We start from the raw sequence: 16,128 nt of genomic DNA on the forward strand, positions 1-16,128 counted from the left end.
TGTGGACCAAAATGCAACTAGACACAGCTTTAGTTATTTCTGTTATGATTGAAGAAAATGAGACATTTTAAAATGCTGATGAGGCCCTAGAAGATGACAGACTTCTAAAATTAGGAACTCAAAAGACATTTTATGAAGATATTCTGAAGCTTCTTATGTAAAGCTTTATTTCTTAAGTAGCAGAATATTAAAAGTGCAACAGATCACAAGCACACCTACCTGAATCAATGGTTGTATTTTTCATTATTAGTAGCATTGTTATTATTAATAATATTATTAATAATTATCATTATTAATAATAATAATTTGAAAAGAAAATATGCAGCTAGAGCTCATTGAAAAGGGGAAATTGTATCCTATAAGAGATTTTATCAACATATTTTTCCTATTCTAAAGAGAAAGGATGAAAAAGTGAAAATAGCAAACTTCTATTGAAAAGTAGAAAAATCAGACCAAAATGCCAAAATATACCACTTTGATGTTTTCTGATTTAAAGAAAAAAAGATATAAATATTCCCAGTCTGAATATTTAGCACTGTCTTATCTAGGATGTTTATTCTCAGATGATACAATGGTAAATTTTAAAATCCTTGCTGCAATATCCCTTGGGTACCTTACTTTCTTTGTCTCCTGTGGGGTTGTGAGGTCCAAGAAGGGTTGCATCTTATTTTATTGCTATGTATATGTTCTGTTGGACAACAGATGCCAGCAAGATGCAATTTCCACTTTTTAGTTCTGCCATTTTACATGAGGGAGTAACCCCAAGATTAAATCATTCCTCTTGGACAGAGAAGATCAAGAACCTGTTCTGAGTACCCCAGTTACCAGGTGAATAGGTCTTACTGGCTGGATACTTTTATATTTCTAGGTAGTTTCTACTGTAAAGTTCAACATGGACCTTCATATTTTCCAAAAAAATATTTGTGGGCAGATTTTTGGGACTGGAAAATCTACATATCTTACAAAATAAACAGTCAAGAAAACTCTAATTTGTTTTGTGTGCATATGGTTTCAATGTTAATACTGCATGGAAAACAATTTCCATTGCACTCATACATACCCTTGAAGTGTAGTCTTCATCCTTCAGCACTCATCACAGATTTTATTAGAATTTCAGAAAAAAAAATGAAATCATGCAAGATTCAAACAAAAAATATTCTGAATTACACTATTATGTTTTTGCTGAAAACATAACTTGGCACAAGACAAGAAGGCAGAGTATGACATTAATGATATTCATGTGAGTAGAATCAATGCATCATGTTGTCATAAAACTGGCATTTTCATTTCTCACTCCCACAGACATAAAATAGCAGCATCCAATATGCTGTCAAGGCGCTGCATACTAGTGGTAAAATGCATTCAAACTTTGAAGATGTGTAAAACATGACTGTTTCAGGGTGTCTTAGGAATGTTCTAAAAGTAGCCAGAAACATTTAAACTATATTAGATAAATTATGCTTGAAGAAAATACACTGATGTGTATTGGTAAACAATACTAAGTAGCAAAGAAATCTGATTTTGCACTTGTTCTCCCTAGGCTAAGCTTGAGATGCAAATGAAGAAACCCAATAAGCCAATACAGCTGTTATAAAACAGTTTACCTAATTTATTCCTCAACTGCATGATAAAACATTGAACTATAAGGTGGAAATCTTGATCTTTAAGAACCACTGTGCTGAAGAAGTCAGAAACCTAACTAGCAAGTCTCAATAGGTCATAATAATTTTTCATTTATTAGCAAAACACATCCTTCAGTTTTTTCACTGAAGAAAACAGTGTTGAGAAACTGGGTCCAACTAAAAATGCAGAAAGGAGAAAAACACAGAAAATGGCTAGTTCAGTTTTACTTTTTAGCTATTCATTTTGTACACTGGGCAGGAATAGTTATTCATATCCACTGGCATAATGAGTTCACGAAGAGAAGAAAACAGGCAATAAAATATCTAAAGATGCCAAAAATTTCTAAATGTCAATCAACATCAACAATTTTCTCTCATAATGATTTTTTTTATATAAATGAAACCCCACTTATTAATACTGAGCTGTATAGTTTCCCTTCATCTTTGACCCCAGTCAACAGGTTCAGAACATACTAATGTAATTTATGGCATAAAATGTAGCCAACTCCACAGTTTGTGTGATGCTACAATTACATCATCCGTAACTATATCCTTCTGTTAAGACAAGTTCAAATTCCTTATTCTTGGCATTCAGTGACCCAAATTACTCAGCCTTAACCTGTAACTTTGACCTTGTCTTCTTCTATGTGCTAAGGACATGAGTTCAGCACTACTTTAATTTCCTTCTACCATTTTATCTTCATGCTCTCTTTCCAGCTGTCTCACATTCATGGAATGTCTTCTGAATCCCTATTTACAAACCTTATTCTCTCATCTTTCAAATTACTTCTAAAACCGTTCTCCTAAAATCTTCCATTAAAGGAATAGTCTAATGCACTTGGAAATCAAAAATGCATGCATGTCTGACAGCTAATTGCATAATCCTTTATAAAAATTATAGTCACATTTCTATCTTTTTTTATTTTCTCCTCTTTTTGTGTGACATCTGAGTTTAAACTGTAACCTCTTCATGGTGGGGACCTTTCCATTAGCTGTTTTGTTACTACTTTTCTGCAGTCAAAAGCAAAATAATTTATATTTTCCCATGACACTCCAATATTTAGTCATCCCAATGTAAGATGGAAAATAAGCAGGATGACAAGATACTAGACGCTGGGAAGAGCAGTATTTTTCTTACAATGGAGACCCAAACATCTCAATCCTTAGACAATGTAACAGGGTGTAACTCTGAACTCCTGCAAAACAGTGCTTGTTCATAAAATACAACCTCTGAAGTCCTGAAAAAACACCAATAATTCACTGTTACAAAAAAAACCTAAAAATCAAAACTGTAACATTTCACAGCAAGAATGACAGTACACAACATGACCATCTGAACAAGGTAATCTGATTAAAGATGAATGTCTGAGATCCATCCATATTCAGCATTAAAAGAAAGGCACTTCCCTGGCAGCTATTTACCCCACCCTAAACCAGATGCCTTAGAGAGTGAAAATGAATCACAGTCTGAAGGATGAAATGTATTTTGAATATTTAATATGTGATTTTCTTTTTCATTAAAATGGGCTTGGAGATCCTGTTTGATACTACAGGCATCAAGCAGAAAATTGTACCTGTTTCAGGGTCAAAGTCTAAATGGTATCAAACAAACAAAAAAACCCCCACAACAGGGCGATATTCATATTCTACTGTGTATTTATGTAAGCTATTATAAATCCTTGCCTCTTCATGAAAGTATGTGATTTTTTTGAAAATAGAAAAGTGATGAGATTTTTTTTTTTCCAACTGTAAAAATGGAGTGATGGGTTAAGATACTTTAATCAATCATTCTTTTTATCTGGATTTTAAAATAACTTCCACGTAGAAGCCCATAAAAGCACAAGAATGAACTAAAATACTTTCAGTTTAAATTTTAGAAACTGAAGTTCACTTCAAGAGCGTATAACAATATTATTGCATAGATTATCTGGACAAATTATTCATATCTATAGATTTAACAAAACCATGAGGGATACCGCACTATAGTAGTTGAACTATTTCAAGATTTTTTTTTCCAGTCTTTAGAGGAATTTCAGAGAGACTTTTGTTTGCTCTGTTCTGTTTATTCCATGCCATCTAGTCCAATAAACTTTTGAACTTCAAAAGCTTTTTTTTTCAAGACTTCTGGTTTTCCCCTGTCTATAAATCACATTTTTTTTTCCATTCTACAACTCAACTATTCAATTTCCAAAAAATAGACCCCATTATTCAATGGAGTATGCAAGCTCATATCATATAAAAATGAGCTAGTTCATTATTCAGCATATTTATTCCTTTGACTCACCGTTCTCTTTTGTAAATATGTTTATGGATGAAAAAAAATGTAGATACTTTCCCAAGTATTTAATTATGTTATGGTATTCTTGTATGGATAATCACAGTATTTAAATTTAGGAGAAACCTGTTTTCAAGAAGTCATATCCTATCTTGTTTTATAAATGTAGCATAAGCAACACTTCTGAGGCAAACTCCTAATGGCATTTCAGATTACTTATTTTTTTCTCTTTTTTGATGACTTCAGATGTTTAGAGTTTAGAATCTACTGGTAGTTATCTATAGGCAATATAATCACGCAAGAATCTGTTGATTTTTCACACATACCATAAGATGCAAAATATGCATTTGATATGCTCAGATTTTTAATGAAAGATTAAATAATAAGGACTACTTCTGCAAGGCAAGGAAAGATGGTCTTGATATTCCTTGAACCCCTGGCTGGTTATTCTCTGATTTAGGATAGCTGAAGCATAATTTGTAAACATAGAAACAATACAGCCACTTTTTGTTATCTTTTATGCTCCCGAGTGAGTAAATGAAAATTACAAGCTACACAATATTTCTTGTGCTTTGTGAAAACCTGTGGCACATGGATGCCGTATGTGAACTTCTCAATTTATTTCTTTTTTCAGAAGTGTTTTCTCTGAAACCAGGGAAAAAAAACACATGGCAACCACTGTAGTAGACACCACAGAGAAATAGCATTGGTAGCACAAGGAATTAATTTTTGGCTGGCTGTGTTTCAATGAAGAAAAGATGAAAACAAAGCTACAGCTTTTATGATTTGAAATGGAAAGTCCTCCTGACTGGAATTTACACTTAGGAGAAAGGCGAGCTGTTCACCAGGGATGGTAGAGATCAAGAAGTATATGCCACACTTCCTGCAGGAGGCAACCCTAGGGAAGGCTAGCAGGAGGGTAGAGAGTTGGGCTCTCAGGTTCCACAAATTAAATTTGTTGACTATGAACTTTGAATGATTTCAAATGTGAAAAACCAAGCACAATCAGCATGTTTCTGCCGCAAATATATTGTAGACAAAGAATTCTTATTCTTAAAGTTAAACATGGCAAAATAAGGATGTATGTACTAGACTTTTGCAAATGTACTACCAAATCTGCACTTTAAAGTCTGACTACTGTGAGGACTTATTACTGTAAATAGCAGGATAACGCTGATTGCTTAAGTCATGATGAATTTGCCAACATTATGTTACTGATGTACCAACTGGAGCAAGATATATCCAGGCTCTTTGAAAACTAGTTACTCTTTTTATATTGTTTTCAGTTTTTTGTATTTCCACAACTAAAGCAGTTTGCCCTGCCTATATGGAACAAAGCATTACAGAAGAAGGCTTGCCTTCTCCTTCTCTTTTCTCCTCTCCATTATTTTCAGTTCTTTTGAATGTCTGTTTTAAATTTCTGGGTTTGACAGATGCCTCAACCCCTACAGTGGAGCTTTACGTTGTTTAGGTAACTGTCTGAAGTCAATGACAGCAAATCCAAATTGTGTTCCATTTTCAAAATGTTTTCTCATCCCCACTATTACTGCTCTGTGCCAGCTTGTATCCTTCAGCACATTGATCACTGTTTTAGCAAAGTGCTATAATTTTGTACATTGTACTTTTGGAAATCATGTTAATCAGCACTTGGCCCAAGAATAACTGAGTCAGATGGGAAGAGGAAAGAAAAGCAATTGAAAATTACACACTGTGTGGCTATTTATGTGATCCTTAAATAATTCAGATGGGTTATATACCACTATTTTTTCTGAAATTCATAGGAATTATCAGTCTGATCTTACGTTGCAATAAATGGCATTATATTGGTAAAAAAAGTAACTGGGTCCTTAAGGAAAATGTTGAACCATCTTCCATTTTGTACAGACTATACCAATGATGATTTTCAGTTTTGAAAATTTTGTAGTGCTTATTAGAAAAACATTCTGGGATTCTTACCATAAAATTTCATTTTCAACACCTCTTCAGAAAAAAAATCAAAATAACAATAAAATGAATCCAAATTAATAAATGAACTAGAAACAAACAATCGAAAAATACTTTAAGTCTGATGAATGCTTTAAGTTGGACTAGATGATCATTGTAGGTCCCTTCCAACTTGAACTATCCTATTCTAAAATGAATATGGATAATCTGAAGTCAATAGAAACAGCAAACTACGTAACAGACAAGGTATTTTCGCTACTACAACTTAAAGAAAACAGAGGCTATCAAAGTTTCTTTCTTTTAAATACATTTTTCATATTGTTACCATAAAGCTTCCAGCATTAAGGTATATATCATGCTAATTCAATGAATAATGTGTGGTCTTTTTCAGATCAAAATAATTTTGTTATAGAAATTAAATGCTTCTTTTTGCAATAGTCATTCTTAACCTGTCTTAACCTTAGGTACTTCTATTTTACTGGACTGCTTCTCCTCAGTGGAAGCTCAGCATGAATTCAGGCAAAAACCTACTGGACTCAAGTTTTGGGACCCTAACTTGAAAGGAGTCCTGCAGCACCGTGTGTGCAGGATCCTTCACACTGAGCATTCATGTGCTGCACAGGAGAAACGTACATTCTTTGTCCAAATTGTCATAAGATGGCAGATGCACTGCCACGCTGTACAGACACAACGTCTGCACACAGTGCCAAGGGCCACCCTCAATCCCATGTCGGGAATTCATTCTTTCTGTTTAGCCTGGAGAAAAGGAAGCTGAGGGGAGACCTTATTGCCCTCTACAACTGCCTGAAAGGAGGTTGTGGTGAGGTGGGTGTTGGTCTCTTCTCCCGGGTAACAAGTGATAGGATGAGAGTAAATGGCTTCAAGTTGTACCAGGGGAGGTTTTGATTGGATATTGGGAAAAACTTCTTCACTGAAAGGGTTAGCAGGCACTGGAACAGGCTGCCCAGGGAAGTGGTCAAGTCACCATCCTCAGAGGTATTTAAAAGATGGGTAGACGAGGTGCTTAGGGACATGGTTTAGTGGTGGAATGACAGTGTTAGGTTAAAGGTTGGACTTGATGATCTTAAGGGTCTTTTCCAACCTAAACGATTCTATGATTCTATGAATAAATTCAGTTATGGCTCTTTTTTTCATTTTCTTTTCCTAATGAGAGGTGTGGGCTGAAGAGAAAGTGCCACACTCAGACTACCTGTGAGGGCAAGTAATTCATTTTACCAGCAGTAATCAGATGTTTAGTGTGTCTGTAAGGATAGTTTAGTAATGTCTACGTGATTGCTGTTGAAACTACAAGACAAGATAGGTGATGTAAAGACCATAAAAATGGTAATTCTTTAAGGTAACATAAAATCCCAAAGTTTTCACAGAAGCTAGATTTTGGATCGGACAAAATGACAGTTGTTGAAAATTGGCCTTGTCAAAGAGTCAAAATAGCAATCAGTTTGAAGCTCATCTTAAAAAGTGTTCAGGAAAGGAACGTTTCTTTGAAAACAGAGACTGTCACACCAGAAAACGAGAGAGGGAGAAAGAAAATGAGTTTCACTAAAGCAAGTCTCTTACAAAGGTGAAATGTTCTGGGATTTATTTGTAGATACAATTTCCTTGAATTTAATACTACTTTCACCATCATAATAAAGGACACAGCAATCTGTTTCAGCTAAAATGCCTTGGAAAAGGAAATCCCTAAATTCAACTACAAGTCGTTGCATAAGCTTAAAAATAGTTATAGAGTTAAATAATAAATATAAATATGTGCATATATACACACGTATTTATTTATGCATACATATATGTATAGAATAAAGCATTGAAATTTTGTCATAAATAACCTGTAGTATAACCACAGAGATTAACAGCCAAATTTCATTTGTAACATCCTACAGTATTTCAAATAAACAAAGGATAAAAAAAAAAAATTAAACTAGAGTTTGTCTTCTTGCAGACAGTGTCTGTTACTAAGTACCTTTCATAAAACTTGGGAAATTAAACCTAATTTAATACTGTAAATGAATTATGCAAAAGTACTATTTTTGAATATCAGATCTCTTGCCCATTTCTTCTTACTTTTACCAACCAAAATAAGATATCATAGTTCTCATTTCTTTGCACTAAAAGACTAAAAAGAGATTTCTAAATGTTATTGTCTAATGTGCTATCAACAGAATTGCTGCCTAAATTATAGTCGCTTACATGACAAAACGCTCTGAAGTCAAAGTACTTTTCAAGTGTCACCAACAGCATAATTTGAAGTTAATGTGGTTGTCCAGACATAATTCACTGACTAAATTTAACTTAGAAGTTCTTTAGTAACTACCATTCATGGGAAGAATCAAATTTGACTCTGATAGCCAGGGCTGACATTGCAGGATATTATTTAAAATAATTTCACATTTTACTTGTTACAGTACCCTTTAGATACACAAACAGTTGTGGAACAAGATACATACACTTTTCAAAGCACAGCAATTTTTTAAACACTGAAATAGTACAGAAAACTACAGTTGTGACAAATATTTTTTTATCTCTAACACACAAATACAGTTTAATGTACTTATTTTGAACACATTAATATGCATATATGTGTATTAATAGTAAATGTGACTGTTGAAGAAGGGCTATTGGAAATTGGCATTTGTCACATTTTCTTTACATCCTTACAAACTGGCTAAGGTAAAACAGAAATAGGCTACCAAACTGTGAAAAATCCTATTGCATTCTAATCTATTAGAGACAGACTTAATTCTCATCTTCAGCAATGATAGACTACACTGCCAAATTACCTTTGTAAAATAAATTAGTTTGTAAGTGATCATCTTGTTAGTGTCAGTAAAACTTAACCCATTAGGAAATGTTGGAATGACTAATTACCAGATACCAGTCTGGCAGATAAATATTAAGATTTTTTTCCCTTTATTTAATATTATTGTGTTGCTTTATTTCACTTGAACTTAAAGGATGTATTCTTTTTCTGCAGATTTATGATGTGTTGGTTGCTTTATAGAACAGAAGAAATCTTTGTGGGATTTATACTCTTCTTTCCTGTATTTTCTACAAAAAAATATCAGATGAATCTTTCCAATTATGAATTCTTGCTGGCATCTCATCTGGGGGGTATTTCACTTGAATTTTGACCACTGAATACAGGCCTTTACATCTGTATGGTTAGGAGGAGTAATTATAATTTCTTAGAGGAAGTTTTTACTTTCATCCAGTCTATCTAAAAGCTTTAAGATCAATCACAGTTGTATGGAGAGGTACCCAATCTCTATAACATGGTACCTGTAAAATCCCAATACTTACACTTAAGTATATTTCCCATCATCAGTGCCACAAGCAAGCACAGAAGGATTCTTCTTTGGCTTCCCTGCATATTTGAAATGAAGAGTGACTGTTTCTGCTCATTAAACATAGTATTTAACCTCAGAGAGTCACAGCCAAAAGTGGTTTGGTTCTTAAGCCAAAATGAAGGGATTAGCAAATACTTGGTGGCTGTCTGACATTCTCATAGCAAGATAAAAAAAGAAGTTTCAAAAAAGAAAAAGAACCAAAGGTAAATTCCAGCCAAAATCACAGCAAGAAACCCAAAGGAGCTACACAGCTTTTCATTCAGTTAGTATTGATTTTGACAAGTGATCAAAACAAGGATTATAAATAGAAAAAAATATAAGGAGTTCTTCTTAAATAAGTAAAATAACAAAAACTACTAATAAGATAATTTGCTAAGTAAACTCTAAACGCATAGCGCAGTGATGTGAAACAAGAGTTCATTGCCATCAAGGCTCGTAATAGAAGAAATATCTTCTGTCTTCTTCCCCTTCAGACACCAGTGGAAACAAACTGAAAGAGCGCTGACAAAGGGAGAAGGTGGACTTGGAAGACTAGTCAGGTTTTTTTCCCCCAAGGTATGAGTTCTCTACTACAAAATAAATAATCCAACCCAAATATCAAATAAATACTACTTGTAATAATATAGATAAATGTTATTTATCAAAAAAATCCACTGAACTTCTGACTGCATGTATTGTTTGCAGTGTAATACATAGTGCATGAGGTATTATACATGGGATAGAACTCAGTGATCTTCTAACTAAATTGCAATGCAAACAAGCCTCTACACAGCAAGGCTTGATGTTGGGCTGTTGCTGTATTATTGAGAAGAATGTGATGCTTCTCCCACAGTCCACAAACCTTTTTATTGTCACTGCTGACAGTTAGACTGTAACTAACATGAATGGATGCATCTTATTTTCCCACTTATAAATGGCTTAATAATATATTAAAGTACATTTTTAAATCTCAACATGTATGTGTAAATTCAAGGACACAAGATCAGGGGGAAGACTGCCCTCATACATACATACAGGTTTATTTTATCTGTACTTCCATCAGGGAAGTCCTGAACAAAAGGCAAAAACATGCACCTTTTTCAGGACAAAACATTTCCAGCCAGAACTGCAGTGTTCAAACGGTGTGGGCACATCACCTTGGATCCAGAACACTCATTTTCTCATTAGCTATTCCATCTTTGTAAGAAAGGTCCTAAATTCAATAACTCTCACTGGCAGGCCAATTTGTTTTTAACAGCTACACTCTTTGCAAGACACCTTGTACTGCAGTCATGGGGTTTTATTCATTTGAATCATATGGCTAAATATAATTATAGCCGTCAATTACTTTGTACTTTCAAAAACACAGAAAATGTCTTACACTGTATATAAGGCACCATTAGTGGAATTGTTTCCTTCTTAATTGGCAGAGGTTGGAAATGTTCTTCAGGCTTTTTGGATTTCTCATATGCTTGCCCTTCCCCCTCATTTCTCTTCAGAAAAGAGTCAATGATTTTATCCAGTGTCTTTTACATGCAAATACTTAAAAGAGCTGGGAGTGCCAACCAGAATATGGACTGTAATAATGTGAGGTAAGGCATTTAGCCTCCAGAAAACATTATTTACTAATGCAATCTTTGACCAGGTTAACCTTAAATTCCTCACTAATCTGCGGGACAGCTTCAACAGAAAAGGTAAACCACCTCCTCATCAGGACTAACCTACAGCCACCTTCATTAGGATATTCTCCTGAAGTGCCCCCATCAGTTAAATGAAGTGAATACAGAACTCCTGTACCCTGACTCCAGGCGATAGTGAAGAGCGGGAATGTATGTGGGGACAGGGGAGAGGGGAGCATGACTGCCTGGACATCCCACCTTTTCCTCTACAGCTCAGAGATAAATGAGCCCTGAACAATACTTGGAAAGCAAAAGTCGACATAACCTTCCCTTAATGAAGCAGTCCTCCTAAAGCTACTGCCTAATTACCTTAATTCTCTTAACTTAGACAGAATCTCACTCCAGGGGCCTTTAAAATATAGTCTCTCCCTTTATTCCTCAGGCCTGGAGGTAACAGGCACATTTAGCATTTATTAAACCCTAGAAATGAGGTGTGAGCTAGTTCCTGGAGCTAGGTGGGCACGCATTCTGCTTTAGCATACAGGTCTGCTCTCTCTTCCTAAACCCACAGAAGCACCTCCCTGCACCCAGTGGTGCACCCGATGGGCAGGCTTGGAGCTCGCCCCTGTTCCCATCACCTCCCTGGCTTTGCTTCCCAAGCACACTAACAGAGGGCACCGCTTGGGGAATGAACTGGCTGGGTTCAACCTTACTCTGAATTGCCTACACACTTGGTAGTCATCCCCGCAGGCAGTTACACGTGTTACCTAGTAGCTATCATCTAACAGGACTTAATACTTTCAGAGATGTAGCTGTTCCTGAATTTCCTTCCTTCTCTCCATACAGAATGCCTGAATTCCTAAGATGCTTCAAGCAGCAAGGAATTATCAGCTGGTTGGGATTTTGGGGGGGCAGGGTGGGTGGTGTTTGTTGGGGATTTTTTTTTCCCCAATTCTTTATGTCTGAGAGCAGATTTGAGACATTTCCATAAGTTTGCAACATTTGCCACGTTAGCGCTCACCAGAACTTTGTCACCAGGCACGTATAATTTTAATGAATATTAAATGTTTCCAACACATTCTTAGGAAACAATATCCTTAGAGAATATTGTGGAACAAACTGACCTTCAGATTTCTTTCATATAACGTAGGATTCAATAGTAATGATTTTATAGCTCACCTCTGTAGTGGTAATTTTATTTACTTGGGGTTTTTTTTAATATACTTCCTAGAAACTCACCTGGCAGTCATTGCAAAATTACATTAAAAATTATAAACAGATGGTTTTCCCAACTTGCTGGCTATCAAATTCATATGTCATCACCTTCTCCGAGGTGGCTAACATAAAACAGAAATGTTCAGCAGCCTTTAATAATCATTGGCTACCCAAACTAGATTAATTACATGAAGACAGCTTTCAGGAACTCGTATCATTAACTTACAATGAAAAGCAGCAAAAATTTTGGAAACATATTCTACATCTCCAGAGTAAGAGCTTCAACTATTTGCAGTGAATTTAAATTAGATTCACAAGATTTTAAGGGAGTCAAAATGGTAAATGAAAAAACTCTTACCTAAAGAAGAATGACCTGTAATAAAGGATATTTGATGTTTTTATTATTTACTGTTTTTAAAATATTACTGTAGAATCAGAGACTTCACACAATTCATCCACCTCTTCATAATTCCTCAGAATTCAGAAAGAATTGTCAAGAATGCATTTACAGGTTGGATATAAATCCTCTTAACTACTACAAATTTTTAATCACCTAAAATAAGACACCTGAACTACGCAATTTGAAGTTAAACATTGCAACACGACAGTTTTCTATAATTATGCAAAATACTGAATTACATTGTCAGACTCCATTTAAAAAGAGATAGACATTTATTTAAAATCTATATTCTAATTTAACAGTATTTCCTTTAAAGTAAGCACAAATATAACGTACATCACAGCCATTCCAACTGAAATAAATACATCATACACTAGCAGGTCACTGTTTTGAGCCTCTGAATTACAGATACTATAAGACAAATCTATAGTAAATGTACATTGGAACAGCTCTATTACTAAATTGAGAAATGGCTTTGTTTCTTAGGGACAAAAGAAGTCCTCTCAATTTTTAGGCTAGGTCAGATACCACAGCTAAAATGCATCCATCTTTTTTGAGAAATGTGACAGAAGTATTTTTGCCAAGGTATGCTAGCTACACTGCACCATACCAAAATGTATTTTAAAAAGTATTTTTGAAAATAAAAATCTCTATAATCTTCTTATACAGTGTCCCATACATACAAGTGCCAGACAAGCTGAAAAAGAAAAAACCTTCTCATCTCTCTAAATCATGTGAAGAACAAAAAGATTTCTAATTGTTATTGCATGAAAGCTGAACTTTGATCAAGATTTCTAATTAATTGTTATTGCATGAAAGCTGAACTTTGATCAGGAACTATTTTAGGTATGTTTTTCAGATTTGTCATGTGTTGCAGAGAGCGAATTAGTACATAGAACATTCAAATTCATAGAAAGAGAGAAAATCTAATAATTGCCTAAAAGATCATAGGGAAGGGTCTTTAAAACTTCTAAAATGTACAAGTAAGCATCTTAATTTCTGTGTACTAACACAAACTATATCTAGAGGCAAATGATTCACTGGTTTGCACATACTTACTTAGCAAAAGAAAGAAACATTTGACAGCTCTGCTTTAACACAGCATTTTATTCTCTCTAAGAACAGGGACAGATATAGTATTGCAACTCTAACACCTTCTGTCCACAGGAAAAATATATCTGAAATTCCTTTTTTTAATATCCTTTCCTCTTATTCTCCAGTACTTTATCCATGCTTCGTCAAAGGATCGAAAGAAGACTGTAAACCATGGGATTCTTTGTTGCAGAAGCAAAATCAAAGAAAAAATATTGTCCCACAGATAAGGACATTACTTCAGAGGAATGCCTTAATTTCTTTTTTTTATTCTTTGGCAATAATCTGTTAAATAGGTGGAAAGAAGGGGCAACTTTACTGTGCCAGTCCTTAGCTGAACATTATTCAAAAACATTCAAACGAGAAAAGCACATGTTCTCAACTCTTAAAATATTTTCTGTACTATGTGATTAGATTTGAAAATAAACTGTGTATAATGAATTCTGTGCTTCAAGTCTTTCAAACTTCAAGTTACGGTAAGCAACATACAATAAAATAGCATATAGAAATAGGGGAAGAATTGGTTGAAATAAGAGATGTTGCCTGAGGCACCTGGAGATGGAGCAGCCTTAGTCACGTAGTGAAGTAGCCTTTGTAGGAGCATTGCCTGCCCGCACACGATTCAATCCAAGTTTTATGGAGTTGGTCAGGGGAAAACACATCCAATGCCTGCCAGGCTGATATCCTTTAGTTTTACATTTCCCTTCTGATGACTGGTCACCAGGTGACTTTTAGAGAGACCTTTGGAGGAGAGGGTTATCATGTCAGTGCTTGCAGGTCTCTCAACAAGAATGAAATTATCTTGATGTTTGTTTTGTGCCTGGAGCTATGAAGGACCTGACATGGACTCCTTATCTGCCACTATGGTACCAGAATAGTTGCTTTATTTGCTAAATAATCAACGTGCTCTTCACCCTTCTGTAGATAAAGGCAAGGGACTTAATCAAGAAGAAAGTTCAGCCTAAGTATATGGACACTTGTTGCAAAATAAGGGCTGTTTCAGAAAATACCTAAAAACACACTTATATATCTTACTCAGAAAGAAATCTTTTCTGTAAGTAGGAACAAAGTAAGATTTTCAATACAAATGGAATTGGGATTACATTAATGTTTGCTTGATTAAATGACTAGAACATATATAAAGTGAGTTAATGAATTATAAAAATCAGAAATCATATGAGATGCTAGCTTAAGAATTAAAATCTAATTTATAAGATCTTAAAAAAAATAATCTTGCTTACTGCTAAAGAGGAAAAAAATGAGAAGGAATATATACGGGCCTTGAATCTAACATTTATGTGGTTTTGTGGACAAATGAAAATACAAAATTTTAAAGACAGAAATAATGAGTTAACAAAGACAGAAATAACAGAATTCACAGCCATTTCAAAAGATTTAAGCTTTGGAAAACTTAAACTCAACTTCTTCCCAATGCCTGCACACAGGATAGTATTGCATATAGAAGAAACTGTAAGCAGAACAGGGCAGTTCTTCACTGGGATATGTGTGTGCAGCCTTGGGCACTGTGCTGCAGTAGCTCTGCCCCTACCCAGCTCCCCAAAGCTCGAGGTTTCACTAGCGAACTGGGAATTCCCCATCTCTCAAAACTCAGGGAAACACTCTTAGATGTCACTGAAACAGTCTTAATAAAAGAATCTTCTTCCCATGTAGAATGGTGGGGAGGGTGGGAGGAACATTTAGGATCTAATTCAGGGGTTTCTGAGTTTTGCCTGTGCCGTGGCAGCAGGATGCCCTGAGCTCTGATCAGCTCCTATCATCAGCCTCTTGAGCCCTGGTGCTCTTCCATCAGAATGTGATTTTGAACATTCATTATGGTGTTGGCAATCGGCTGGATCACTTGAGGCTGACCATGAATAAAGAAACAGTCCTCTGCAGAACACGCAAACACTTCACAGATCACTCACAACCGATGAAAGACATTTCAGAAATCCTTAAATGGAGCCGACACTGCTTGAAGGGATGGAAAATACTATGAAGGGACAATAACATGAAGCAGAGCTGCACCCGTGTTCTTCAGAAAAACACAACTTTTGATCCAACTGTTGCAAACCAGTAGAACAGGCACAGTTGCAACTCTCAAACATTCCTGTGTTTTTCATTTACACTGAATTTCACTTCACTAATTAAACTTTATGTAATCATTCCAGTACATCAAATAGTCATGGATGGAAAAAAAAAATCCAGAAACTATCTTATTCTAGTTATTTCAGATTAATTTCTTAACTCAAGGCATTAGGGCACTTCTTTGAACCTGAACGCCCGGATTAATACTTCAGCGACAGTAAAGCAGATAGTATAAGCATGCCCTAGAGCTTTTACCACAAATCAGACTTGGTTTTCTGATCTTACCAGTATGAACAGCTTGTAAATGTTGTTCCCAAAAGACTGTAGCTGTCTTGCGGCTGGATAACATTCTGCCTGGAAGCCTCCGTCTGGAACTGCTGACAGGGTTTGTTGCCAGTACATTTCTTCAAGCTTAAATATCCATTTAACTGTGACTGACTAGTCAGGATACAGAATGACCACCAAGATGCCTTCAGAGTACTCTTTTCTTATTTTGAATAAATAAAATTCTTCCTGATGTCCCCCGCAGAGA

This window comes from Egretta garzetta, unplaced genomic scaffold, assembly GCF_000687185.1.
Source record: "Egretta garzetta isolate BGI_Z169 unplaced genomic scaffold, ASM68718v1 scaffold415, whole genome shotgun sequence".
NCBI classification, from domain to species: domain Eukaryota; kingdom Metazoa; phylum Chordata; class Aves; order Pelecaniformes; family Ardeidae; genus Egretta; species Egretta garzetta.